This window comes from Triticum urartu, chromosome 4 (genome assembly GCF_003073215.2).
Source record: "Triticum urartu cultivar G1812 chromosome 4, Tu2.1, whole genome shotgun sequence".
NCBI classification, from domain to species: Eukaryota; Viridiplantae; Streptophyta; class Magnoliopsida; order Poales; family Poaceae; genus Triticum; species Triticum urartu.
In genome coordinates, this window is record NC_053025.1 from 518,414,257 (window position 1) to 518,440,829 (window position 26,573).

The following is a 26,573-nucleotide window of genomic DNA, read 5'->3' on the forward strand; positions in this document are numbered from 1 at the left end:
CACTGAGTATAGAACCACGACCTAAAAACTCCTTAATCGTCGTCTGAAATGTCTGCAACATTAACGTTGCAGCCCGAAAATGGGTCAGCACTTGGAATATGCTGGCAAGGTAACACATAGAGAGTAATGAAATGAAACGGCTATACTATATGCATATTTGGCTGGTGGAAAGCTTTATGGTTACAGTTTTGCGTAAAGCCAATTTTCCCTACTTCAAAGGAATAAATTTATTTAACTATCATGGTAGTTGTTAAACATTGAGAATGGTTGACAGCATTCTCAATCCCAATTAAACATCATCATTAAACAAAACCCAACAAAATTAATTTAGTGTAACATGTTGAGATTCACATGAAAATCCAGGTACTAGATACTCAAGATGTCCATAACCGGGGACACGGCTAACCATGATTAGTTTATTACACTCTGCAGAGATTTGCGCACTTTTCCCCACAAGACTCGATCGCCTCCGTTTGGTTTCTCGCACTACATGGTGTTTGAGAAGATGGATGACCGAGACATAGTCTTTCAGAAGCGCTAGCACCTTACGATCGGGTAGACCGTACCACCTACATCCCCTACATCTGCTAGTCTACCACTGTAAGAGTTCGCACAACTTAGTCAACTATGATAGAGCCCATAATAACTTGTGGCTGCACACGGAAGTTTCTAGTATGAATAGTCTCATGATCCCTTTGAGCCTGGGTGGTGGTCCAAAAGAAAACAGGTAAGTCCTGGAATACCCAAGTGCCTCAATCCACCCAGATGTGTGTTTAAGTTGCCACCTTAGATAAATCATTAATTAACAAACTCACATCTGTCATTGATATCACTCACCCAATCCACGTCTACTAGCATAGCATGGCATAATAAGCAAACGTAGAAGTAACTCCCAAAGGTTTGATAATAAACAGGTAATAGGTACTACCTCAACTACTTCCCATCCCACAATTTAATTAGATCCTAATCATGCAATGTGTGAGGATTGATCTAATGCAATAAAACTGGGTAGTAGGAAAGGTATGATCAAAGTGTTACTTGCCTTGCTGATGATCCGCGAAACCTAGAGATTCGAAGTAACAAGCGGCGCACTCCGGATATTCTATCACAGACAAACAAACAAGTATACAATAAGTACTCATCTAATGCACGGGTAAAACTCAAATAAGAGATCTAACCAGAATGTTCAGCTTAAGAACTCCGGTTGGCAAAAAAATCAAATCGAACGAAGCAACAAAGTCAAATGGCGAAAGAAAACAACTTCGTTCTACTAATCTGGATCTAGGGAAAATTTTACAATAGCAAAATGTTGTTTAAGTTGGTTAAATGAATAGAGGGTTTCGAGATGAAACTCCAGGCGCTTGAATCGCCTGATTCCGATAAACGAGCGAAAAGTTATACTAAAACGAAAATCGGATCAGGAATCGCGATCAGAAAAATCGCGGATTTAATCCGAGAAAAAGAAAAACGACGAACGTTCGCTAGAACGAAGGAACGCTCGCTATTTAAATAAACCGGAAAACCGATCTATTTTAAAAAACCGAATCTAAAAAAACCGACGGAAAAACCGAACGGTTTTTCGAAAAAAAATAAAAAATGGCGGCACGGAAAACGAGGCGGCGGCGGCGAGGCGGCGCGGCGGCGGGTGGCGGCGGGCGGCGGTGGCGCGGGTGGCGATGCGGGTGGCGGCGGGGCACGGGGCTCGAGGCGGGGCTGGCGGCTAGGGTTTGCCCCGGGTGGGCTGCCCCGGCTTATAAAGCCCTGGCGGGCCGGAGTCCTAGTCGGACACGGCCCGTAAGTCGGTTCGTTTTTTTTAATTATGACGCGCAGAAGAAAAATAAAAAGAAATACTAAACGGACTCCTAAATTCTGAAATAATTTTCACGGGCTTCTAAAATCAAGCCGCACAAGGTGAACATTTATTTAGGACCTAAATGCAATTTTAAAAACACACATTTTTCCTAAATTTAAATAAAACATGGAAAACTTCGAAATAAAATCTTATTTGATTTTATTATTTAATCCTCAATATTTCTATATTTTGGAAAAGTCATTTTATTCCCTCTCTTATATTTTTGTAATATCAATAATTGATGATAAAGTAAATAAAATCAAATGATCCTATTCTCAAAATTTGAGAAAACTCAAATATGAAAATAACGAAATCCCCAACTCTCTCCGTGGGTCATTGAGTTGTGTAGAATTTCTAGGATAAACCAAAATGCAAAATAAAATATGATATGCAATGATGATATAATGTATAACATTACAAATTGGAAATTTGGGATATTACAAACCTACCCCCCTTAAGATGAATCTCGCCCTCAAGATTCGGGTTGGCTAGAAAATAGGTGAGGGTGGTCCTTGAGCAAATCTTCCTCTCGTTCCTAGGTGGCTTCATTCTCCGTGTGGTGGCTCCACTGAACCTTGCAAAACTTGATAACCTTGCTGCGAGTAACTCGGCTGGCAAACTCGAGAATCTTAACTGGTTTCTCCTCGTAGGTCAAATCGTTATCCAACTGAATAGTTTCCAATGGCACTGTGTCTCTCAAAGGTATGTCAGCCATCTCCGCATGACACTTTTTCAATTGGGAAACGTGGAACACATCATGAACTCCTGACAATCCTTCAGGCAATTCCAACTTGTAGGCCACTTCTCCCATACGCTCCAAAACTCGATATGTCCTACAAATCGTGGCGCTAACTTCCCTTTAACTCCAAAACGCTTTGTTCTCCGAAGTGGAGATACTTGAAGATAAGCTCTATCTCCGACTTTGTAAACTGTCTCCTTGCGTTTAGAATCTGCATAACTTTTCTGCCTGGACTGGGCTATCTTGAGCCTATCGCGAATTAATTTCACCTTCCGTTCAGACTCCTTAATCAAGTCAGGTCCAAACAACTGGCGGTCTCCAACTTCGTCCCACGACAACGGTGTCCTGCACCTCCTTCCGTACAAAGCTTCGAAAGGGGCCATCTTCAAACTGGCTTGGTAACTATTGTTGTAAGAGAACTCTGCATATGGCAAATTATCGTCCCAATTAGATCCATAATCTAGCGCACAAACTCTCAGCATATCCTCCAAAATCTGATTGACTCTCTCGGTCTATTCATCTGTCTGTGGATGAAAAGTTGTACTGAATTCTAGCCTGGTACCCAAAGTTTCGTGCAACTGCTTCCAGAACTTTAAGGTAAACTGGGTTCCTCTATTTGATACGATACTCCTCGGAACTCCATGCAAACATACGATCCTGGTCATGTATATCTTTTCCAACTTAGCACTAGTGTAAGTGGTCTTTACCGGGATGAAATGAGCTACTTTCGTCAATCGATCAACTACAACCCAAATTGAGTCATAGCCTGAACGAGGCCTGGGTAATCCCGTGATAAAATCCATGCCTAACTTATCCCACTTCCATTCGGGTATCGGCAATGGTCGTAGCAATCCTGCTGGCTTCTGATGCTCTGCCTTTACTCTCTGACATACATCACAAACTGCTACATACTCCGCAATATCCTTCTTCATTCCGGTCCACCAGAAAATATCCTTCAGATCCAAGTACATCTTGGTATTTCCTGGGTGAATTGAATACGGTGAGTCGTGTGCCTCTTGCAGTATCAACTTCCTGATCTCCGGGTCATTGGGCACGTAAACGCGGTCTTCAAACCATAGGGTATCGTGCTCATCCTCACGAAATCCCTTAGCTTTTCCTTTGCTAAGTTTCTCCTTTATGGCGGCAATCTCTTTGTCAGTCCTTTGAGCTTCTCTGATTCTATCCATCAATGTTGACTGAATCTCCAATGCTGCTACATAGCCTCTCGGAACTATTTCCAAACACAGTTCACGAAGATTTACTGCTAACTCACTTGGTATTTCTCCTGTCATTAATGTATTGACATGGCTCTTACGGCTTAATGCGTCAGCTACTACATTAGCTTTTCTGGGATGATAATGCAATCTCATATCATAATCCTTGATGAGCTCCAACCATCTCCTTTGTCTGAGATTCAACTCCTTCTGTGTGAAAATGTACTTCAAACTCTTATGATCCGTGTACACCTCACAATGATTTCCAATGAGGAAATGCCTCCATATTTTCAAAGCATGCACTACGGCTGCTAATTCCAAATCATGCGTGGCATAATTCAACTCATGAGGTTTCAGTTGTCTTGAGGCATATGAAACAACTCTCCCTTCCTGCATAAGCACTGCTCCAAGTCCTCGATGTGAAGCGTCGCAATACACCTCATAATCTTTGGTCTGGTCTGGCAAAATCAACACTGGTGAGGTAACAAAGCGTTTCTTCAACTCCTGGAAACTAGCCTCACATTCCTCCGTCCATATGAACTTGGTATCTTTCTTCAACAACTCAGTCATAGGCTTTGCAATCTTTGAGAAATTCTCAATAAATCTCCGGTAGTATCCTGCGAGTCCAAGAAAACTCCGGATCTCTCCAACTGTTGTTGGGGCTTCCCACTTGGTCACGGTATCAACTTTAGTGGGATATACTCCTATACCTTCTCCAGATATAACGTGTTCGAGGAATCCTACTTCCTTCAACCAAAACTCACATTTGCTGAACTTGGCATATAATTGATGTTCTCTGAGCTTTCCAAGTACCAGTCGCAATGCTCCTTATGCTCCTCTTCATTCTTCGAATAAACCAGGATATCGTCAATGAACACTACGACGAACTTATCCAAAAATTCCATAAATACTTTGTTCATCATGTTCATAAAATATGCGGGTGCGTTAGTCAGACCAAATGACATAACGGTATACTCGTACAACCTATACCTGGTGGTAAAAGCTGTCTTAGGTATATCCTGTTCTCGAATCTTCAACTGGTGGTATCCTGATCGCAGATCGATCTTGGAAAATACCTTAGCTCCTTGCAATCGATCAAACAGATCATTAATCATTGGTAGTGGGTACTTGTTCTTGATTGTTACTTCATTCAATCCTCGGTAATCAACAACCATCCTTAACGATCCATCCTTCTTCTCCACTAGAAGTACTGGCGATCCCCAAGGCGAAGAACTTGGGCAAATATATCCCTTATCCAGTAACTCCTTAATCTGCTTCTTAATTTCTACCAAATCCTTTGCCGGCATCCTATATGGTCTCTTTGATATTGGCCCTGTGCCTGGCAATAGCTCAATCAAAAACTCAATATCTCTATCCAGTGGCATTCCTGGCAACTCCTCTGGAAATACTTCAGGGAAATCCCTTACCACTGGTACTTCCTCCTGCACAACTCCTGTTAGGCAATTTACTTGAGTCCTCTTTGGCACATGTCGGGATACATACTTGATCCTTCTCCCTTCTGGGGTGGTAAGCAAAATTGACTTACTAGCACATTCAATATTCCCTTCATACTTTGATAACCAATCCATGCCTAATATCACATCCAATCCTTGGGATTCCAATACTATTAGGTCTGAGGAAAAAACATAGTTACCAATCCTTAGTGGTAACCGATCACACCATAGACTAGCCACATACTCTGCTCCAGGCGAGGTTACTAACATGGGTGACCTAAGGGCTTGGGTTGATAGGTTATACTTATCCACAAATCCCCTTGAGATGTATGAATGCGATGCACCAGTATAAAAAAGAACTAGTGCAGTAAATGACTTAACTAGAAACTTACCTATTACTGCATCAGGCTGGGCTTCAACCTCCTCCATGCTAACGTGGTTCACCTGTCCCCTGTTGAAAGGGTTCGGCTTCTTCTCAGAACTTCCATTGCCATTTTGGCCTTCAGGACATTCATTGGCATAATGTCCGGTCTGCTGACACTTAAAGCAAGTGACTTGGCTCAGGTCCTTCTTGGCTGGGGTTGAGGGGTTGGTGCGATTCTGGCCGTTGCTTCCTCCATTGCCATTACCATTCTTGGTGCCATTGTGATTGTGCGAGCTACCTCCTCCATGGGTATGCTGAAAATGTCCTCCCGGTCTAGGGGTAAAACATGGCTTCTGCTGAGCTCCTGAAGTGTACTTCCCTTGTCCATACTTCCTCTTACGATTCTCAATTTGCTGCTGCTTCCCTTCAATCATAAGAGCACGATCTACCAACTCCTGGTAGTTGTTGAAGGTTGCTACCATCAACTGCATGCTCAACTCATCATTCAGTCCTTCCAGAAACTTCTCCTGCTTAGCTGCATCCGTAGCGACGTCATCTGGGGCATAACGTGCTAACTTACTAAAGTCCTCCACATACTGGCCAACTATCCGTCCTCCTTGGCGCAAGTTGCGAAACTCACGCTTCTTCATGGCCATAGCTCCTGCTGAAACATGTGCAGTACGAAAAGCCTGCTGAAACTGGTCCCATGTGACAGTGTCGACTGGGAAAGTGGCTGGAAAATTCTCCCACCATGATGCTGCGGGTCCTTCTAACTGATGTGCGGCAAACTTCACCTTCTCTGCATCTGTGCATCCTGCTGTGGTCAACTCCCTAGCTATCTTGCAGAGCCAATCATCTGCTACTATCGGCTCGGTGCTACTGGAAAACACCGGCGGGTTCAACCTAAGAAAACGGGCTAAGTGGTCAACAGGTGGTGGTGGTGGTGGGTTGTTGTTGTTGTTTCCCTGATTCTGATTTTGAACTAGCAACTACATCAATGTGTTCTGCTGCTGGATCAACTGGATGAGCTCCGGTGGAAAGGTAAATCCGGGGTCACGTCTCGGAGGCATCTGAGGGTTTAGAAAAGATGAGATGTAAGAATAGAGGGGGTCTAAAGAGAAAACACTACCCATATGCACATGAGGCAAAAGCAAACAATTCACTTCATTCAATCAAACAAGGGCATACAATCGATCTATCTATCGCAAAAGTGCTCGGACTACTATATTTACATGGTGGACTACTACTACTGATGAGGTGGTCTACTAGAAATATTTTTCGGCGGCAGACTCCATGATATCTGCTCCAGCTTCATCAACATAGTCATCATCGCTTTCGTCCGGGTCTGAGTCTGTGTCGTCGATGATGATGTAGTCTTCCGGGCTAATCTCCTTGGGTTCTTCGTCTTCATCCACTGGTGTAGGGCTTCCCATAAATATTCCAATCTTCTTGATCAGGTCGTCATTCTTCTCCACCAATACTTCAATTTCCTCTTCATAATCTTCACGTGTTGCCTTGAGTTCTTCCTCCAGCTCCTTGATTCTAGTCTTAGCCTTCTTCAGATCTATCATGTCGACGCACATCTGGTTCTCCTGTCGTCGAATGTGCTGGTTTAACTCCTGGATAAAAGCTGCGATTGATATATCCTTCCTGGTGCTGATCATCTCCCAGTGTTCATCTCGGCGCCCACAAATCTGGTAGATAGTATCCTTGAGATCCTTGTGGTAGACTTCTCCAATGCGTCCCATGGCGATGTGAGCTGCCATGCTCTTTCCTATACTCCAAGTTGGTGCATCAAAAGAAAACTCTATGGGCTCAGTGACTGGCATGAACGTCCTTCCTAGAACTTGAACTTGAATCATCCAGCACTCTTCTTCAGGTAAAGTGGCGTTGTAGGTTCCGGTGAAGCTTGGTACTCCTATATTCAGGTATCTAGTGACTTCCTTCAAGTGACGTCCAAAGTGTGTATCTTCATCCGGTTGTGTGAACTTATTCCTTGCATCCGCCATCCTAAAGAGTAGAAAAGATGAGAAGTCAGAAGAGAAGAGAGTGAAAAGTGATCTAGGTCTTTTAGCTTAGTGGTCGTGTCCTACAGTCAGCGTGTGCTCTGATACCATCTCTGTAGCGACCAGACCTCAAACAGTCTGATCTCTGTGCTCCGGTGTCATCCCTGGACCAGTAATGCTGACACCACACAGTACTCGGAGGATTTATAGCAGAGTAGCAATCACACACTTATTAAATCGAGTGTCTCATAAGAGAACTTATTGCAATAAATATGGCTTAAGGCCATCCAATAACGATAACAGCGGAAGGCTTGGAAGATAAGTGAGTCCATCAACTCCAACGGCATTACTGAGTATAGAACCACGACCTAAAAACTCCTTAATCATCGTCTGAAAAGTCTGCAACATTAACGTTGCAGCCCGAAAACGGGTCAGCACTTGGAATATGCTAGCAAGGTAACACATAGAGAGTAATGAAATGAAACAGCTATACTATATGCATATTTGGCTAGTGGAAAGCTCTATGGTTACAGTTTTGCGTAAAGCCAATTTTTCCCTACTTCAAAGGAATAAATTTATTTAACTATCATGGTAGTTGTTAAACATTGAGAATGGTTGACAGCATTCTCAATCCCAATTAAACATCATCATTAAACAAAACCCAACAAAATTAATTTAGAGTAACATGTTGAGATTCACATGAAAATCCAGGTAATAGATACTCAAGATGTCCATAACCGGGGACACGGCTAACCATGATTAGTTTATTACACTCTGCACAGGTCTGCGCACTTTTCCCCACAAGACTCGATCGCCTCCGTTTGGTTTCTCGCACTACACGGTGTTTGAAAAGACGGATGACCGAGACATAGTCTTTCAGAAGCGCTAGCACCTTACGATCGGGTAGACCGTACCACCTACATCCCCTACATCTGCTAGTCTACCACTGTAAGAGTTCGCACAACTTAGTCAACTATGATAGAGCCCATAATAGCTTGTGGCTGCACACGGAAGTTTCTAGTATGAATAGTCTCATGATCCCTTTAAGCTTGGGTGGCGGTGCAAAAGAAAACAGGTAAGTCCTGGAATACCCAGGTGCCTCAATCCACCCAGATGTGTGTTTAAGTTGCCACCTTAGATAAACCATTAATTAACAAACTCACATCTGTCATTGATATCACTCACCCAATCCACGTTTACTAGCATAGCATGGCATAATAAGCAAACGTAGAAGTAACTCCCAAAGGTTTGATAATAAACAGGTAATAGGTACTACCTCAACTACTTCCCATCCCACAATTTAATTAGATCCTAATCATGCAATGTGTGAGGATTGATCTAATGCAATAAAACTGGGTAGTAGGAAAGGTATGATCAAAGTGTTACTTGCCTTGCTGATGATCCGCGAAACCTAGAGATTCGAAGTAACAAGCGGCGCACTCCGGGTATTCTATCGCAGACAAACAAACAAGCATACAATAAGTACTCATCTAATGCACAGGTAAAACTCAAATAAGAGATCTAACCAGAAGGTTCAACTTAAGAACTCCGGTTGGCAAAAGAATCAAATCGAACGAAGCAACGAAAGTCAAACGGCGAAAGAAAACAACTTCGTTCTACTAATCTGAATCTAGGGCAAATTTTACAGTAGCAAAATCTTGTTTAAGTTGGTTATACGGATAGAGGGTTTCGAGATGAAACTCCAGGCGCTTGAATCGCCTGATTCCGATAAACGAGCGAAAAGTTATACTAAAACGAAAATCGGATCAGGAATCGCGATCAGAAAAATCGCGGATTTAATCCGAGAAAAAGAAAAACGACGAACGTTCGCTAGAACGAACGAACGGACGAGCGCTCGCTATTTAAATAAACTGGAAAACCGATCTATTTAAAAACACTGAATCTAAAAAAAACGACGGAAAAACCGAACGGTTTTTCGAAAAAAAATAAAAAACGGCGGCACGGAAAACGAGGCGGCGGCAAACCTCGGGCGGCGTGCGGCGAGGCGGCGCGTCGGCGGCGGCGGCGGGCGGCGGCGGCGGCGCGGGTGGCGGCGGGCGGCGGCGGCAGCGCGGGTGGTGGCGCGGGTGGCGGCGGGGCACGGGGCTCGAGGCGGGGCTGGCGGCTAGGGTTTGCCCCGGGTGGGCTGCTCCGGCTTATAAAGCCCTGGCGGGCCGGAGTCCTAGTCGGACACGGCCCGTAGGTCGGTTCGTTTTTTTAATTATGACGCGCAGAAGAAAAATGAAAAGAAATACTAAACGGAGTTCAAAAATTCCGAAATAAATTTTCACGGGCTTCTAAAATCAAGCCGCACAAGGTGAACATTTATTTGGGACCTAAATGCAATTTTGAAAAATGCACATTTTTCCTAAATTCAAATAAAACACGGAAAACTCCGAAATAAAATCTTATTTGATTTTATTATTTAATCCTTAATATTTCTTTATTTTGAGAAAGTCATTTTATTCCCTCTCTTATATTTTTGTAATAGAAATAATTGATGATAAAATAAATAAAATCAAATGATCTTATTCTCAAAATTTGAGAAAACTCAAATATGAAAATAACGAAATCTCCAACTCTCTCCGTGGGTCATTGAGTTGCGTAGAATTTCTAGGATCAACCAAAATGCAAAATAAAATATGATATGCAATGATGATCTAATGTATAATATTCCAAATTGGAAATTTGGGATGTTACAAAGGTTTAGCTCTGAAAAATGAAAATATACTTGCGGACGAGCTCATATGCTCATGACTTATTTCTGAATCGGTTTATCTTGAGCTTATCAATGCATGCAATGGGGTAGTTGAAATACTCAGTCCATACTCAGTTATCCTTGCTGATTGCATTCATCTAGCCTAGAATATTGGTTCAGTTTCATTTGTTCATTGCGCAGGAGAGGCAAGCATGCTGGCATACTTTTTAGCAAGGAAGTATTTTGATTCTCAAGCTGTAATTTCATGGGATGACGGACGTCTTCCTCTTACACGAACTGGTTAAAGATATCACTATTATTTGAGCTTAATAAAGTGTGCCACAATTTTTTAAAAAAGGACAATGTCATTCCAGGACCCCTAGCAAAATGTGTAACACCTCAAAATTCATAGCTTTGTGCATGCTCGAATATACAAAGGCTCTCATGGGCACGCAAGAAAGTAATACTTGTTGGCACAGCCCGACGAGGAAGAAGAAATGACACACACAAGAGCTTGAGGTAGAAGAAGAGCACATAGGGAGTTTTGCGGCACCGCACACACTTATGCCTTTTCTCCGTTTCTTCTCAACACACACAACTGATTACAAAATCTTTTAACAGAATCTTTTAATAGAGACACACAGGTACTACTCCCTGCTACGTACTGCCTGATCCGCTATTTTCTCTCCACTAGCCGGTAGCATGGCCATGAGTAACAACCTCTTTGACATGGCCACACGATTCAGCCGGCGTCACGCTTATCTCCTAATTACTCGGTCCACATCTAAGCCACTATCGGCTATACAGCACATTCATGCAACGGAAATACGCGTACGTGCATGCTACTAACCTGATGGACGCCCGCACATGCATCCATTCTCTACTGACTTCCTCCCAACTAACTAACTCACTCTATTAACCAGCTTTGCACTGTGTACGTGGTCACAACTAGACATACACAACCTGCTGCAGCTTAGACTAAATGCATGACCGAAACTAATACGACGAAATAAACATAATGAATACCTAGACAACAAGGTAAACTCTATCAATCACCCCCTTAACCTTGTTGTCATTTATTCGAACACCTCCATGTCGATCTTCAAAGCAGCCCCGGCTCGTCGGCGGCGGTCGCGTTGGCGAGAAGCGCCCGCTGCTTCCTTGGCTCGGTGCAGTCCTTGGAGTAATGCCCGTACTCTTGACAGTTGTAGCAACGCACCTTGCGTATGTCGAAGTTGCCCTTCTTCTTGCCGGCGCCGCTGCGGTGGCGAGCAAGCCACTCCTCCTCCGTGAGGAGCAGGCGGCTCCCACCACCCTGGTCGTAGTTGTTGGCGCCCTCGTCCAAGTCGCTCCGGTCCTCCGCCGTTTGAGCCTTCCCACAAGCTCTTCCATGGACATGGTTTTAAGATCAAGAAGCTGTTCAATGGCAATGGCTACCTGGGTATACTTGGACGGCACAATGCGGAGAAGATTCTTCACGACCTTCACCTCGTCAAGGTTCTCGCCGAGTGTGCGTAGCTTGTTGGCGATCCCGTTCATGCGCATGGCGAGCTCATCGAGGGTCTCGCCGCCCCTCATGCGGACGGCATCAAACTCCTTGAGGAGAGTCTGCGCCTTGGCCTCACGGACGCGGGCATCGCCGACCCGCATGATCTTGATGGCATCCCATGCCTCCTTTGCCGTCGCCTTCACGACAAGCGTGGAGTGCATCTCCTCCGGCACGGCTCGCAGGATTGCCGCAAGCGCCGCCCTGTCCTGGCTGAATGTCCCGCCTCCCTCGATGGCGTCCCACACGCGTTGGGCCTCCATGTTCACCTTCATGATCAACGACCACTCGAAGTAGTTCGTCACTGTCAGTGGCGGGTAGACGACGGTGCTGCTGGCCTGGTGGACGACTTCCTGCTGCACCACCACCTCACGGCAGCCACGCCGCATCGGGCTTCGGCCTCGGCGCACCACCGGTGAGGCCGAGACACGGCGGCGACCCGGCGATGGAGTACGCGAACCTTCAGTCACCATGGCTCTGAATACCAAATGTTGGCACAACCCGAGGAGGAAGAAGAAAGGACACACACAAGAGCTTGAGGTAGAAGAAGAGCACATAGGGAGTTTTGCGGCACCGCACACACTTGTGCCTTTTCTCTACTTCTTCTCAACACACACAACTGATTACAAAATCTTTTAACAGAGACACACAGGTACTACTCCCTGCTACGTACTGCCTGATCCGCTATTTTCTCTCCACTAGCCGGTAGCATGGCCATGAGTAACAACCTCTTTGACATGGCCACACGATTCAGCCGGCGTCACGCTTATCTCCTAATTACTCGGTCCACATCTAAGCCACTATCGGCTATACATCACATTCATGCAACGGAAATACGCGTACGTGCATGCTCCTAACCCGATGGACGCCCGCACATGCATCCATTCTCTACTGACTTCCTCCCAACTAACTAACTCATTCTATTAACCAACTTTGCACTGTGTACGTGGTCACAACTAGACATACACAACCTGCCGCAGCTTAGACTAAATGCATGACCGAAACTAATACGCCGAAATAAACATAATGAATACCTAGACAACAAGGTAAACTCTATCAATACTGTATTAGCTTAATTTACCCCTAGGTCGTTCATATGTATCTTTTGTCTATCAATCAATTTATATTGTATATTATTGCATCGGTTCCAAAATAATTAAAGTTCTACATGTGTTATAAGTCAAACTTGCTTAAGTTTGACCAAACCTATATAAAAATATGCTAAGATCTCCAACAACGAATAGACATATAAACATAGTATGAAAATAGTTCTCATAAAGAATCTTATGAGATTAACTTGATGTTCTAGATGTTAATATATTTTATATAAGCTTGGTCAACCCTAAACAAGTTTGACTGTGACGACATGGTCCCGGTAGGGGCCTCGAATCTTTCTGTTTTATTGTGTTAGTCCCTGAATCAATAGCTGACTCACACGGTTGATACATGTCCAGCGTATCTACAATTTATGGATTATTCATGCCATGTTTCCAACAGTTTTATATGGGTTTGGTGCACTTTTATATGATTTGAATGAAACTTACCCAGACTAACATTGTTTTTAGCAGAAGTACCATGGTGTGATTTTTGTGCAGAAATAAAAGTTCTCGGTTTGGGCTAGAACTTTTTGGTGTTTTTATGGAACATAAGAGACCCTCAAAGCTTTGTGGAAGGACCAGTAGACCCATGAGGAGAGGACAAGCTCACAGGGCGCGCCTCCCCCCAGGGAGGGGCGACTGAGCTTGTCGGTCCCTCGTGGGCCCCCCCTGACATGAAACCGACACGAAAAATTCCTATAAATATAGAAAACCCTAGAAAGAAACCTAGAACTTTTGCTCCGGCGTCGCAAGCCTCTGTACCGAAGAGATCCTATCTGGATGCCTTCTCTGGCACCCTGTCGGAGGGGAAATCAGCACCGGAGGCCAACTTCATTATCCCGACAGCCACCATGATGAGGAGGGAGTAGATCACTGTTGGGAAACGTAGCATGCATTTTCAAAAAAATTCATATTCTCACGCAAGATCTATCTAGGAGATGCATATAAACGAGAGGGGGAGAGTGTGTCCACGTACCCTCATAGACCGAAAGCGGAAGCGTTTGACAACGTGGTTGATGTAGTCGAACTTCTTCTCGTTCCAACCGATCAAGCACCGAACATACGTCACCTCCGAGTTCTGCACACGTTCAACTCGATGACGTCCCTCGAACTCTTGATCCAGCAAAGTGTCGAGGGAGAGTTTTTTCAGCACGACGGTGTGGTGATGGTGATGATGAAGTGATCCGCGCAGGGCTTCGCCTAAGCACTACGACAATATGACTGGAGGAGTAAACTGATATAATATATAGGTTGGAGGGGGGAAGAGGCAGCCAGGGGGCGCCCAAGTAGGCGGAATCCTACTTGGTCTCCCACCCCAATTCAGCCCCCTTTCATGTTTTCCGGAGGGAGAAGGAAAGAGGAGGGGGAGAGAAGGAAGGGGGAGGCCGAATCCCTCCCCTTCTTTTCTCTCTTCCCCCTTTCCTTCCTCTTCATATTTGGCCTACATGGGGGGCGCAATAGCCCATGCTGGCTGCTGCGTTTCCCCTCTTGGCCCAATAGGCCCAAATCTTTGCCGGGGGGTGCCCGGAACCCCTTCCGGTGACCCGATATGTATCCGTTACCCCTGGAACACTTCCAGTGTCCGAATATCATCATCCTATATATGAATCTTTACCTCTCGACCATTTCGAGACTCCTCGTCATGTCCGTGATCTCATCCTGGACCGCGAACAACATTCAGTCACCAAATCACATAACTCATATAATACAAAATCATCATCCAACGTTAAGCGTGCGGACCCTACGGGTTCGAGAACTATGTAGACATGACCGAGAAACCTCTCCGGTCAATAACCAACAACGGAACATAGATGCTCATATTGGTTCCGACATATTCTACAAAGATCTTTATCGGTCGTACCATAATGACAACATACGTTATTCCCTTTGTCAAAGGTATGTTACTTGCCCGAGATTCGATCGTCGGTATCTTCATACCTAGTTCAATCTCGTTACTCGCAAGTCACTTTACTCGTTCTGTAATGCATCATCCCGCAACTAACTCATTAGTCACATTTCTTGCAAGGCTTATCATGATGTGCATTACCGAGAGGGCCCAGAGATACCTCTCCGATACTCGGAGTGAAAAATCCTAATCTTGATCTATGCCAACCCAACAAACACCTTCGAAGATACCTGTAGAGTATCTTTATAATCACCCAGTTATGTTGTGACGTTTGATAGCACACAAGGTATTCCTTTGGTATCCGGGAGTTGCATAATCTCATAATCGAAGAAATATGTATTTGACGTGAAGAAAGCAATAGCAATAAAACTTAACGATCATTATGCTAAGCTAACAGATGGGTCTTGGCCATCACATCATTATCCTAACACACGTCTATGACTAGGAAACTTAACCATCTTTGATTAATGAGCTAGTCTAGTAGAGGCTTACTAGGGGCACTGTGTTTTGTCTATGTATCCACACATGTATCAAGTTTCTGGTTAATACAATTCTAGCATGAATAATAAACATTTACCATGATATAAGGAAATATAAAAAACAACTTTATTGTTGCCTCTAGGGCATATTTCCTTCAGTCTCCCACTTGCACCAGAGTCAATAATCTAGATTATATTGTAATGATTCTAACACCCATGGAGTCTTGATGCTGATCATGTTTTGCTCACGGAAGAGGCTTAGTCAATAGGTCTGCCACATTCAGATCTGTATGTATTTTGCAAATCTCTATGTCTCCCTCTTTAACTTGATCGCAGATGGAGTTGAAGCGTCTCTTGGTGTGTTTGGTTCTTTTGTGAAATCTAGATTCCTTCGCCAAGGAAATTGCTCTAGTATTGTCACACAAGATTTTCATTGGACCCAATGCACCAGGTATTACACCTAGATCGGATATGAACTCCTTCATCCAGACTCCTTCATTTGCTGCTTCCGAGGCAGCTATGTACTCCGCTTCACACGTAGATCCCGCCACGACGCTTTCCTTGGAACTGCACCAACTGACAGCTCCACCATTCAATATAAATACGTATCTGGTTTGTGACTTAGAGTAATCTGGATCAGTGTCAAAGCTATTATCGACGAAACCATTTACGACGAGCACTTTGTCACCTCCATAAACGAGAAACATATCCTCAGTCCTTTTCACGTACTTCAGGATGTTCTTGACCGCAGTCCAGTGATCCACTCCTGGTTTACTTTGGTACCTCCCCGCTAGACCTATAGCAAGGCACACATTAGGTCTGGTACACAGCATAGCATACATGATAGATCCTATGGCTGAGACATAGGGAATGACTTTCGTTTTCTCTATATCTCCTGCAGTGGTCGGGCACTGAGTCTAACTCAACTTCACACCTTGTAACACAGGCAAGAACCCTTTCTTTGACTGATCCATTTTGAAGTTCTTCAAAACTTTATCAAGGTATGTGCTTTGTGAAAGTCCAATTAAGCATCTTAATCTATCTCTATAGATCTTGATGCCCAATATGTAAGCAGGTTCACCGAGGTCTTTCATTGAAAAACTCTTATTCAAGTATCCTTTTATGGTATCCAGAAATTCTATATCATTTCCAATCAACAATATGTCATTGCTACCTCTTGAGCACTACGTTGGTTTTCCCTTGAAGAGGAAATGGTGATGCAGCAAAGTAGCGTAAGTATTTCCCTCAGTTTTTGAGAACCAAGGTATCAATCTAGTAGGAGGCCACGCACGAGTCCCTCGCACCTACACAAACAAATAAAATCCTCGCAACCAACGCACTAAAGGGGTTGTCGATCCCTTCACGGTCACTTACGAAAGTGAGATCTGATAGATATGATAAGATAATATTTTTGGTATTTTTATGATAAAGATGCAAAGTAAAGAAAGCAAAATAAACGGAAAAAGAAATAGCTTGTTGATGGAGATTAATATGATGGAGAATAGACCTGGGGGCCATAGGTTTCACTAGTGTCTTCTCTCGAGAGCATAAGTATTATGGTGGGTAAACAAATTACTGTTGAGCAATTGACATAATTGAGCATAGTTATGAGAATATCTAGGTATGATCATGTATATAGGCATCACGTCCGAGACAAGTAGGCCGACTCCTGCCTGCATCTACTACTATTACTCCACACATCGACCGCTATCCAGCATGCATCTAGAGTATTAAGTTCAAAAGAACAGAGTAACGCTTTAAGCAAGATGACATGATGTAGAGGGATAAACTCATGCAATATGAAATAAACCCCATCTTGTTATCCTCGATATCAATAATGCAATACGTGCCTTGTTGCCCCTACTATCACTAGGAAAGGACACCGCAAGATTGAACCCAAAGCTAAGCACTTCTCCCATTGCAAGAAAGATCAATCTAGTAGGCCAAACCAAACTGATAATTCGAAGAGACTTGCAAATATAACCAATCATACATAAAAGAATTCAGAGAAGATTCAAATATTGTTCATAGATAAACTTGGTCGTAAACCCACAATTCATCGGTCTCAACAAACACACCGCAAAAGAAGATTACATCGAATAGATCTCCACAAGAGAGGGGGAAGAACTTTGTATTGAGATCCAAAAAGAGAGAAAGAAGCCATCTAGCTAATAACTATGGACCCGAAGGTCTGAAGTAAATTACTCACACTTCATCGGAGAGGCTATGGTGTTGATGTAGAAGCCCTCGTGATCGATGCCCCCTTCGGCGGAGCTCCGGAAATGGCCGCAAGATGGGATCTCATGGGTACAGAAAGTTACGGTGGTGGAATTAGGGTTTTGGCTCCGTATCTGGTAGTTTGGGGGTACGTAGGTATACATAGGAGGAAGAAGTACGTCGGTGGAGGAACGTGGGCCCCACGAGGGTGGAGGGCGCGCCTGGGGGGGGGGTAGGCGCGCCCCTACCTCGTGCCTTCCTGATTGCTTTCTTGACGTAGGTTCCAAGTCCTCTGGATCATGTTCGTTCCGAAAATCACGTTTCCCGAAGGTTTCATTCCGTTGGACTCCGTTTGTATTCTTTTCGAAACTCCGATATAGGCAAAAAACAACAATTCTGGGCTGGGCCTCTGGTTAATAGGTTAGTCCCAAAAATAATATAAAAGTTTATAATAAAGCCCAATTACGTCCAAAACAGGACATAAATATAAACATGGAACAATCAAAAATTATAGATACATTGGAGATGTATCAAGCATCTCCAAGCTTAATTCCTGCTCGTCCTCGAGTAGGTAAATGATAAGAACAGAATTTTTGATGTGGAATGCTACTTGGCATAATTTCAATGTAATTCTCTTAATTATGGTATGAATATTCAGATTCGAAAGATTCAAGACCAAAGTTCAATATTGACATAGAAATAATAATACTTCAAGCATACTAACCAAGCAATTATGTCTCTTCAAAATAACATGGCCAAAGAAAGTTGTCCCTACAAAATCATATAGTCTGGCTATGCTCCATCTTCACCACACAAAAGTATTTAAATCATGCACAACCCCAATGACAGGCCAAGCAATTGTTTCATACTTTTGGTGTTCTCAAACTTTTTCAATCTTCACGCAATACATGAGCGTGAGCCATGGACATAACACTATATGTGGAATAGAATGGTGGTTGTGGAGAAGACAAAAAGGGAGACGATAGTCTCACATCAACTAGGAGTATCAACGGGCTATGGAGATGCCCATTAATAGATATCAATGTGAGTGAGTAGGGATTGCCATGCAACGAATGCACTAGAGCTATAAGTATATGAAAGCTCAACAAAAAGAACTAAGTGGGTGTGCATCCAACTCGCTTGCTCACGAAGACCTAGGGAATTTTGAGGAAGCCCATTATTGGAATATACAAGCCAAGTTCTATAATGAAAAATTCCCACTAGTATATGAAAGTGATAACATAGGAGACTCTCTATCATGAAGATCATGGTGCTACTTTGAAGCACAAGTGTGAAAAAAAGGATAGTAGTATTGTCCCTTTTTATAAATTTTTTGCGCCTTCCCCTTTTTTATTTGGCCTTTTTTGGGACAATACTCTATGAATAATGATCATCACACTTCTATTTATTTACAACTCAATGATTACAACTCGATACTAGAACAAAGTATGACTCTATATGAATGCCTCCGGCAGTATGCCGGGATAGCAATGATGCATGAGTGACTTGTACGAAATAATTATGAACGGTGGCTTTGCCACAACTAAAATGTCAACTACATGATCATACAAAGCAATATGACAATGATGGAGCGTGTCATAGTAAGCGGAACGGTGGAAAGTTGCATGGCAATATATCTCAGAATGGCTATGGAAATGCCATGATAGGTAGGTATGGTGGCTGTTTTGAGGAAGGTATATGGTGGGTGTATGATACCAGCGAAAGGTGCGCGGTATTAGAGAGCCTAGCAATGGTGGAAGGGTGAGAGTGCGTATAATCCATGGACTCAACATTAGTCATAAAGAACTAACATACTTATTGCAAAAATCTATTAGTTATCGAAGCAAAGTACTACGCGCATGCTCCTAGGGGGATAGATTGGTTGGAAAAGACCATCGCTCGTCCCCGACCGCCACTCATAAGGAAGACAATAAATAAATAATTCATGCTCCAACTTCTTCACATAATGGTTCACCATACGTGCATGCTACGGGAATCACAAACTTCAACACAAGCATTTCTCAAATTCACAACTACTCAACTAGCACGACTCTAATACCACCATCTCCATATCTCAAAACAATTATCAAGTATCAAACTTCTCATAGTATTCAACACATTCATAAGAATTTTTTTATTAATCTTGAATACCTAACATAATTAAAGCAAATTACCACGCTGTTTTGTAGGACTCTCAAAATAATCTAAGTGAAGGATGAGAGAACAATAGTTTCTATAAAACAAATCCACCACCGTGCCCTAAAAGATATAAGTGAAGCACTAGAGCAAAAACTATATAACTCAAAAGATATAAGTGAAGCACATAGAGTATTCTAACAAGTTCCGAATCATGTGTGTCTCTCTCAAAAGGTGTGTACAGCAAGGATGATTATGTAAAACTATCAAATAAAGACTCAAATAATACAAGACGCTCCAAGCAAAACACATATCATGTGGTAAATAAAAATATAGCTCCAAGTAAAGTTACCGATGGAAGTAGACGAAAGAGGGGATGCCTTCCGGGGCATCCCCAAGCTTGGGCTTTTAGGTGTCCTTAGATTATCTTGGGGTGCCATGGGCATCCCCAAATTAGGCTCTTGCCACTCCTTGTTCCATAATCCATCAAATCTTTCACCCAAAACTTGAAAACTTCACAACACAAAACTTAAAGCAGAAAATCTCATGAGCTCCGTTAGCGAAAGAAAACAAAACACCACTTCAAGGTACTGTAATGAACTCATTCTTTACTTATATTGGTGTTAAACCTACTGTATTACAACTTCTCTATGGTTTATAAACTATTTTACTAGCCATAGATTCATCAAAATAAGCAAACAACACACGAAAAACAGAATCTGTAAAAAACAGAACAGTCTGTAGTAATCTGTAGCTAACGCAAGTTGTGGAACCCCAAAAATTCTAAAATAAATTCCTGGACGTGAGGAATTTATCTATTAATCATCTGCAAATAGAATTAACTAAATAGCACTTTCCAAATAAAAATGGCAGCAATTCTCGTGAGCGCTAAAGTTTCTGTTTTTTTACAGCAAGATTAAAAAGACTTTCCCCAAGTCTTCCCAACGGTTCTACTTGGCACAAACACTAATTAAACACAAAAAGCACAACCAAAACAGAGGCTAGATAAATTATTTATTACTAACAGCAAGGAAAAATATTGGGTTGTCTCCGAACAAGTGCTTTTCTTTAAAGCCTTATAGCTAGGCATTGATAATTTTAATGATGCTCACGTGAAAGACAAGAATTGAAGCACAAAGAGAGCATCATAAAACACGTGACAAACACATCTAAGTCTAACATACTTCCTATGCATAGGCATCTTATAGGCAAACAAATTATCAAGGCAAATAAAAACTAGCATATGCAAGGAAGCAGAAAGAAACAATAGCAATCTCAACATAACGAGAGGTGATTTAGTAACATGAAAATTTCTACAATCATATTTTCCTCTCTCATAATAATTACATGTAGGACCATAATCAAATTCAACAATATAGCTATCACAAAATATATTCTTAACACGATCCACATGTATGCAAAGTTGACACTCTTCCAAGATAGTGGGATTAACATTAAATAAGGTCATGACCTCTCCAAACCCACTTTTATCAAAAACTTCATAAGATTGAACATTATCCAAATATGTGGGATCTAAAGTTGACACTCTTCCAAACCCACTTCCAATAATATTGCAAATACTATTATCAATCTCATATTCATCATGGGGCTTAAATAAATTTTCAAGATCAAAAGAAGAATCATCCCAATCATGATCATTGCAACAAGTAGTAGACATAGCAAAACTAGCATCCCCAAGCTTAGGGTTTTGCATATTATAAGCACAATTGACATTAATAGAATTTATACTAACATCATTGCAACCATGCTTTTCATCGAAGGAACTATTAAATATGGGTGCAATAGCAACGATCTCATGTTTAACATAAAGAACTATAGCAAATTCAGCTTCATAAATATTGGCATCATGGACGCAAGAATAGCAAGCATCATGTTCATCAACGGATATTTCAATCAAATCATCGGAATCATAATTATCTATAGATTCATGCATATCATTATTTTCTTCCGAAGCAACGGTCATTCTTTCAATAAATTCTTTGACATAGACATTATGAGCATAGTTTTCATAGCAATATTTAAGTATGTCAAAATTTTCAGATTCGTAGAGAGTAATATCATATTTTTCAATCAAAGAAGCAACTTCATAAGCACCCTTAAAAGCAACAAATTCTCAATTCGTTCGATATCGTAGTAACTATAAACCCCCTTTGCATAAGAAGATAACATTTCAATATCATTAAACTCACATAGGTAGGGGAGGTGTTTTTTAGGGTTCTTGGAGCAACAAGTAAAATCACAAATTTCACAAAGATTCCAAGCATAACACAACAATCTGTTTATTTGATTCCATAAGAGTCTCCCTTTTTCAGACAAACGGTGACACACAAAATGAGCATGCTCATCTAAAGATTTCCCATCAACTAGGATAGTTGGGGTATCAGCACGAGCGCATAAGGATCGAAGATGATCTAAGTAGAACACTTTAAGTGGATCCATATCAATAGATTTTTAGCAAGCAAAGATGCAAGCAAATAGAAGGCACATGGAAACACAACACAAGGATACATACGGGAAGAAGGCAAACAAAAGAACAGGCAAATAGGGAAAGAGAAGGAGGACGGAGAGAGAGGGCAAATAAAACGGCAAGGGTGAAGTGGGACAGAGGAAAACGAGAGGCAAATGACAAATAATGTAATGCGGGAGATAAGGGTTTGTGATGGGTACTTGGTATGTTGACTTTTGCGTAGACTCCCTGACAACGCCGCCAGAAATCCTTCTTTCTACCTCTTGAGCACTGCGTTGGTTTTCCCTTGAAGAGGAAAAGGTGATGTAGCAAAGTAGCGTAAGTATTTCCCTCAGTTTTCGAGAACCAAGGTATCAATCCAGTAGGAGGCCACGCACGAGTCCCTCGCACCTACACAAACAAATAAAATCCTCGCAACCAACGCAATAAAGGGGTTGTCAATGCCTTCACGGTCACTTACGAAAGTGAGATCTGATAGATATGATAAGATAATATTTTTGGTATTTTTATGATAAAGATGCAAAGTAAAGAAAGCAAAATAAACGGAAAAAGAAATAGCTTGTTGACGGAGATTAATATGATGGAGAATAGACCCGGGGGCCATAGGTTTCACTAGTGGCTTCTCTCAACAGCATAAGTATTACGGTGGGTAAACAAATTACTGTTGAGCAATTGACATAATTGAGCATAGTTATGAGAATATCTAAGTATGATCATGTATATAGGCATCACGTCCGAGACAAGTAGGCCGACTCCTGCCTGCATCTACTACTATTACTCCACACATCGACCGCTATCCAGCATGCATCTAGAGTATTAAGTTCAAAAGAACAGAGTAACGCTTTAAGCAAGATGACATGATGTAGAGGGATAAACTCATGCAATATGAAATAAACCCCATCTTGTTATCCTCGATATCAATAATGCAATACGTGCCTTGTTGCCCCTACTATCACTAGGAAAGGACACCGCAAGATTGAACCCAAAGCTAAGCACTTCTCCCATTGCAAGAAAGATCAATCTAGTAGGCCAAACCAAACTGATAATTCGAAGAGACTTGCAAATATAACCAATCATACATAAAAGAATTCAGAGAAGATTCAAATATTGTTCATAGATAAACTTGGTCGTAAACCCACAATTCATCGGTCTCAACAAACACACCGCAAAAGAAGATTACATCGAATAGATCTCCACAAGAGAGGGGGAGAACTTTGTATTGAGATCCAAAAAGAGAGAAGAAGCCATCTAGCTAATAACTATGGACCCGAAGGTCTGAAGTAAATTACTCACACTTCATCGGAGAGGCTATGGTGTTGATGTAGAAGCCCTCCGTGATCGATGCCCCCTTCGGCGGAGCTCCGGAAATGGCCGCAAGATGGGATCTCATGGGTACAGAAAGTTACGGTGGTGGAATTAGGGTTTTGGCTCCGTATCTGGTAGTTTGGGGGTACGTAGGTATACATAGGAGGAAGAAGTACGTCGGTGGAGGAACGTGGGCCCCACGAGGGTGGAGGGCGCGCCTGGGGGGGGGGTAGGCGCGCCCCTACCTCGTGCCTTCCTGATTGCTTTCTTGACGTAGGGTCCAAGTCCTCTGGATCATGTTCGTTCCGAAAATCACGTTCCCGAAGGTTTCATTCCGTTTGGACTCCGTTTGTTATTCTTTTTCTGCGAAACTCCGATATAGGCAAAAAACAACAATTCTGGGCTGGGCCTCCGGTTAATAGGTTAGTCCCAAAAATAATATAAAAGTGTATAATAAAGCCCAATTACGTCCAAAACAGGACATAAATATAACATGGAACAATCAAAAATTATAGATACATTGGAGATGTATCAAGCATCTCCAAGCTTAATTCCTGCTCGTCCTCGAGTAGGTAAATGATAAGAACAGAATTTTTGATGTGGAATGCTACTTGGCATAATTTCAATGTAATTCTCTTAATTATGGTATGAATATTCAGATTCGAAAGATTCAAGACCAAAGTTCAATATTGACATAGAAATAATAATACTTCAAGCATACTAACCAAGCAATTATGTCTCTTCAAAATAACATGGCCAAAGAAAGTTGTCCCTACAAAATCATATAGTCTGGCTATGCTCCATCTTCACCACACAAAGTATTTAAATCATGCACAACCCCAATGACAGGCCAAGCAATTGTTTCATACTTTTGGTGTTCTCAAACTTTTTCAATCTTCACGCAATACATGAGCGTGAGCCATGGACATAACACTATATGTGGAATAGAATGGTGGTTGTGGAGAATACAAAAAGGGAGACGATAGTCTCACATCAACTAGGAGTATCAACGGGCTATGGAGATGCCCATTAATAGATATCAATGTGAGTGAGTAGGGATTGCCATGCAACGAATGCACTAGAGCTATAAGTATATGAAAGCTCAACAAAAAGAACTAAGTGGGTGTGCATCCAACTCGCTTGCTCACGAAGACCTAGGGAATTTTGAGGAAGCCCATTATTGGAATATACAAGCCAAGTTCTATAATGAAAAATTCCCACTAGTATATGAAAGTGATAACATAGGAGACTCTCTATCATGAAGATCATGGTGCTACTTTGAAGCACAAGTGTGAAAAAAAGGATAGTAGTATCCTCGATATCAATAATGCAATACGTGCCTTGTTGCCCCTACTATCACTAGGAAAGGACACCGCAAGATTGAACCCAAAGCTAAGCACTTCTCCCATTGCAAGAAAGATCAATCTAGTAGGCCAAACCAAACTGATAATTCAAAGAGACTTGCAAATATAACCAATCATACATAAAAGAATTCAGAGAAGATTCAAATATTGTTCATAGATAAACTTGGTCGTAAACCCACAATTCATCGGTCTCAACAAACACACCGCAAAAGAAGATTACATCGAATAGATCTCGACAAGAGAGGGGGAGAACTTTGTATTGAGATCCAAAAAGAGAGAAGAAGCCATCTAGCTAATAACTATGGACCCGAAGGTCTGAAGTAAACTACTCACACTTCATCGGAGAGGCTATGGTGTTGATGTAGAAGCCCTCCGTGATCAATTCCCCCTCCGGCGGAGCTCTGGAAATGGCCCCAAGATGGGATCTCACGGGTACAGAAAGTTACGGCGGTGGAATTAGGGTTTTGGCTCTGTATCTGGTAGTTTGGGGGTACGTAGGTATATATATTAGGAAGAAGTACGTCGGTGGAGCAACGTGGGCCCCACGAGGGTGGAGGGCGCGCCTGGGGGGTAGGCGTGCCCCCTACCTCGTGCCTTCCTGATTGCTTTCTTGACGTAGGGTCCAAGTCCTCTGGATCATGTTCGTTCCGAAAATCACGTTCCCGAAGGTTTCATTCCGTTTGGACTCTGTTTGATATTCTATTTCTGCAAAGCTCTGAAATAGGCAAAAAACAACAATTCTGGGCTGGGCCTACGATTAATAGGTTAGTCCCTAAAATAATATAGAAGTGTATAATAAAGCCCAACAATGTCCAAAACATGATATAATATAGCATGGAACAATAAAAAATTATAGATACGTTGGAGACGTATCAGTCATCCACATGTAATATTAGAAATGCTACAGAGCTCCCACTCACTTTCTTGTAAATACAGGCTTCTCTGAAAGTCTGTATAAAACCATATGCTTTGATCACACCATCAAAGTTTATATTCCAGCTCCGAGATGCTTGCACCAGTCCATAAATGGATCGCTGGAGCTTGCACACTTGGTTAGCACCTTTAGGATCGACAAAACCTTCTGGTTGCATCATATACAACTCTTCTTTGAGAAATCCATTAAGGAATGCAGTTTTGACGTCCATTTGCCAGATTTCGTAATCATAAAATGCGGTAAAATCTAGCATGATTCGGACAGACTTAAGCATCGCTACGGGTGAGAAAGTCTCATCGTAGTCAACTCCTTGAACTTGTCGAAAACCTTTCGCAACAAGTCAAGCTTTATAGACTGTAACATTACCATCAGCGTCAGTCTTCTTCTTGAAGATCCATTTATCCTCTATGGCTTGCCAATCATCAGGCAAGTCAACCAAAGTCCATACTTTGTTCTCATACATGGATCCTATCTCAGATTTCATGGCCTCAAGCCATTTTGCGGAATCTGGGCTCATCATCGCTTCCTCATAGTTCGTAGGTTCGTCATGGTCTAGTAACATGACTTCCAGAACAGGATTACCGTACCACTCAGGTGCGGAACGTGCTTTGGTTCACCTACGAGGTTCATTAGTAACTTGATCTAAAGTTTCATGATCATTATCATTAGCTTCCTCTCTAGTTGGTGTAGGCATCACTGGAACTGACTTATGTGATGAGCTAATTTCCAATTCGAGAGAAGGTACAATTACCTCATCAAGTTATCCTTTCCTCC